Source organism: Canis lupus, chromosome 12, assembly GCF_048164855.1.
Source record: "Canis lupus baileyi chromosome 12, mCanLup2.hap1, whole genome shotgun sequence".
Taxonomy (NCBI): domain Eukaryota; kingdom Metazoa; phylum Chordata; class Mammalia; order Carnivora; family Canidae; genus Canis; species Canis lupus.
Genome location: NC_132849.1, coordinates 34,146,935 through 34,151,290, shown reverse-complemented (window position 1 = coordinate 34,151,290; position 4,356 = coordinate 34,146,935). Strand labels below are relative to the sequence as shown.

The 4,356-nt window shown below is 39.3% G+C and overlaps 1 protein-coding gene across 8 annotated transcripts in view; it reads left to right on the top strand.

The window, feature by feature from the left end:
* LOC140601489 (tetratricopeptide repeat protein 39B-like) overlaps positions 1 to 4,356 on the top strand; it is a 55,529-nt gene that overhangs the window by 597 nt on the left and 50,576 nt on the right. For 3 of the 8 annotated variants that reach the window (XM_072770470.1, XM_072770469.1, XM_072770467.1), the window contains exon 1: positions 38 to 250. The exons of 1 other annotated variant lie outside the window; for it this stretch is intronic. The gene's annotated coding sequence lies outside the window, so the exon portion shown is untranslated. Of the gene's footprint in view, positions 1 to 24; positions 272 to 4,356 lie in introns of those variants that run through there. 4 more of the 8 variants (XM_072770471.1, XM_072770472.1, XR_012004500.1 and 1 more) reach the window with 4 other exon arrangements.

The following is a 4,356-nucleotide window of genomic DNA, read 5'->3' as shown; positions in this document are numbered from 1 at the left end:
GTAAACCCGTGGACTTCCCCGCCGCGTCCCGCCCCCTCCCCTCCCCTCCCCCTTTTCCTTCCTTCTCCCTCCCCCCTTTTATTTCCCCCCAGTCTAGGAACCCTCAGCTCAGGTAGTCTTACTGCAGGTACACTACACCGGCCTTACGAAAGGCTGTAAAATTTAACCGCTGATGTTGCAGCTGTCGCCGCCTTTCTGCGGGGGGACCTGGCTTAGACTGCTGCTCAGTCGTCTCCGGGGCTCATCAGAGGTAATCGGGAGTTTGGCCAGGGTGAGAGCTGCATAAACCCCTCCATTCTGAGTAGTGGTCACTGCGCCCTGGGCCTCAAAAGGAGTGCCGTGCCCAGGGACTGCACCGACCCTCCGGCCGCTTCAGAACCAATTTTCACCCACACCGTATGAGTTCTTGGACTCTGGGGCACAGAGGAATAGAGTTGTATTTCGTTTTACGGTTATTTTGAAATTGTGCAAAGCCCCTAAATCCTTAAAGCATTCTAGCTAGTGGCAGTTATGAAATTATTTGCATTTGAAGCACAGATTTATTTGTGCTTTCTTTCTAGTGCTTTCTGCTTTGAATTGTAGTAACACATCTCATCCACTAATACTCCTATCCTGAGGACTGGGACTTTAAGTCGTCTTCGAGTAACAGCCTTGCTGCTCAGCCAAACTCTATAGAAAATAAATGTAAACCCTTTCTTTAGATAGAATTGCTTAACATAAGTTCTGATTGTATTTTTATTAGGTATAGTTGACATACAATGTTATATTCATTTCACATGTACAGCATAGTGTTTTAACAATTCTTTGCATTACTGGATGTTCGCCCTAAGTGTAGTCACCACCTGTCACGCATACATTTTTATGGTATTATTGACTATATTTCCAATGCTATACTTTTCAGATTTGATTTTATACAATGTATTTTCCAAATGCCAAGTCTACAAATACAGATTTAACTCCTTTTTCACCAGCTACAAAAAAAAAAAAAAAGACATTACACTATATATAATAAATACTTGGAATATTTGAGTTGGAATTGCTTCACATAAAAGATGTAATCATTAGCTATTTGTATCTCTATGTTTTTCATCTGTAACTTCACGTGATGTATTTGGATGTGTGATGCGGACTATGGAAGACAGGAGATTTAGTTGGTGAATAAAATATGGATCCTCTCTTGACAATGCTACAAATTTATATACGTATTTTTTTCAGATGTATCAAATTATAGAAAGAATACATCCATTGCAAGAAAATTCTAGCAAGAAAATAGAAGTTCTATAGAATGTTATATTTATTCTCCTTTAGTTTTATTGATTGTGTTTTCTACTTAACTGGGTTCTTCTCAAAGGATTAAATGATAAAGATCTTTTTATATACTCCCTCGAAGACTGGGTATCAGTTCTGTAAAGGCTCACTAATTTGACTTTCTTCTATTAAGAAATTATGGGGGTGCCTGGGTGGCTCTGTCTGTTAAGCATCCAACTCTTGATAGACCCCCACCTCAGGCTCCAAGCTGGGTGAGAAGCCTGCTTAAGACTCTCTCCCTCCACCCCATCCCTGCCACTCAAAAAAAAAAAAAAAAAAAAAAGAATTTATGAAAAGTGTTGTTGCACAAAGCACAGGTAACTTATTGGAAGATAGTACTTATTATACTATTAGGCCTCAATACATGTTTTTTTGTCTCTGAATACAAAGTCTATTGTACTAAGGAGAATTCTGAAGGATGTCATACTATAAAAAATATGAAAAGAAGCAATTTTCCAACTTACACAACTGCTTTCAAGCACATTAAAGGAAAAGTGATAAACCCTGCCTGGCTTGCCTTCCTCTCTAGGAAATAGGTGCTTTGATAAGCTAACTACATGTTATTTATCTGTATTAGAAAAGGGCCAATTCTAGGCTGAGCTTTGCTATCCTAGGTACCATGAAAAAACAATAGTTCTGAATGGTATTTCCATACACTAGTCTACTGAACACTCTAAGAACACATAACCAATTCTTTTCACTAAATGTCAATCCAAATCAGGGAGATAGTATTGTACAGAACACTTTTATTTCCACTGATTCTTTTGAAATCAGTTTCAGCCACATAAATTTCTGCCTATAGGATTATGTGTTAAATTAAGATCATTTTCCCAGATTCAATTGGAATATAAAAGGTACTTTATTCAACGAATATTCTAAGATTTCCTAATATGAAATTTTAAGTGATTCTTAATATATCACTTTTTTTTTTTTTTTTTTTTTTTTAGAATTTATTCATTTGAGAGAGAGAGAGAGAGAAAGAGAGAAAGAGATCAGGGGGAAGGGTAGAGGGAGAGGGAGAAGCTGACTCCTGACCTAGCAGGAAGCCTGATGCCAGGCCTGATCCCAGGACTCCAGGATCATGACCTGAGCCAAAGGCAGACACTTAACCAACTGAGCCACCCCGGAGCCCCTGTATTACTGTTGTTAAATAATACTGATTATATTATTAGTTTATGAGAGGGTGGGTTAATTCTTAATCCTCTTACAGCAGCTTTTGAAATTTATCTGCATTTCCTAAATTGAGTTTTTCCAGAGAGGCATTAAAGGAAAAGTTCACTCTTTCTCTTATTTTCTATTCCATTTTAGTTTCACTTTTTTTTTTTAAGATTTTATTTATTTATTCATGAGGGACACACACAGAGAGAGAGAGAGAGGCAGAGACACAGGCAGAGGGATAAGCAGGCTCCATGCAGGGAGCCCAATGTGGGACTCAACCCTGGGACCCCAGGATCACGCCCTGTGTGGAAGGCAGGCACTAAACCACTGAGCCACCCAGGGATCCCTTAGTTTCACTTTTAAATCGTTCCAATTTTAGCTTGTATGTGAAAACTTTAAACCGAAACCAGGTTTAGTCCTTTTGAATATGTATCTATTTTTATTTTTTTAAAGATTTTATTTATTTACTCATGACAGACAGAGAGAGAGAGAGGCAGAGACACAGGCAGAGGGAGAAGCAGGCTTCATGCAGGGAGCCCGATGTGGGACTCAATCCCGGGTCTCCAGGATCATGCCCTGGGCCAAAGGCAGAAGCCAAACCACTGGGCCACTCAGGGATCCCCGCACATGTATCTATTTTTAATGTAAAGAAATAGTCTGTACTTATAAACACTAGTGTTTTAATATGTATTTATGTGTGTGCTATATATATATGTGTACTGTGGGCCAGTCCAAATAGCTGTATTCAACTACAACTTGCTTTTCTTTTTTTCAACATTTCATAATCTTCTATTCCCTCTAGAATGTTCTTACAAACTTCTAGGAAGGAAAAATCGTCAGAATTATGTTTATGATTCTTTCATTTTTAAAATATTTTATTTATTTATTCGTGAGAGACACACCAGGAGAGGCAGAGACAGAGGCAGAGGGAGAAGCAGCCTCCATGCAGGGAGCCCGAGGTAGGACTCAATCCTGGGACCACAGGATCACATCCTGAGCCAAAGGCAGATGCTCAACCACTGAGCCACCCAGGCATCCCTAATTCTTTCATTTTGTATCAAGAAATTAACTTTTCGTTAGCCAAGCCCTGGATTATAATCAGTACTGAAGTATGGAGATGGGGCTGGGGGAGCAACAGGTAAAAAATGCCAGTGCCTTAACCAACTTGAAAGGGTGAAACTAGGAAGAATGAAAATGTGATGCAAGAGTGCTGCACTGATACAAATACTACTAAATGGCTGGTTTAAGAATATAAAGCAATCTAGTAAGGATGAGGCTTTCTGAGGAATGCCTGATTGTATTAAAAAGAGTGAAACTGTAAAACCATCAAACCCCATTGAATTATGTTGTTCCTTATCTAAAGAAAGAATATTAATGAAAGGGACTTAGGGGCACCTGGGTGGCACAGAGATTGAGTGTCTGCCTCGGGCTCGGGTCATGATCCTGGGGTCCTGGAATCGAGTCCCACATCTGGCTCCTCACAGAGTGCCTGCTTCTCCCTCTGCCTGTGTCTCTGTCCCTCTCTTTCTGTCTCTCATGAATAAATAAATAAAATCTTAAAAAAAAATGAAAGGGACTTGGTCACCTTGTTGTCTTAACTAGAAAGCTAGACTAGCTTGGACAGAGTTTAGCAGTTCTAAACTGTCACTATCTTAGAGAGAACCTATGTTATTAGCCTGCTCTCAGCTGTACTTAAAGATTACTGCTCAAGACTGTTGACTTCCCTCATTGATGTTTTGATACCGATTTTTCAATTCCCAGAAATGAATATCCTCTACCATAAATTAATAAAAATTATTGTTCTTCATGAATTCTTTCCTTAGGATAGGTGGTAGGTATAGTATAATGATTAAGAGCATATAAACTCATGGAGTGTGACCGTTGGGTTTG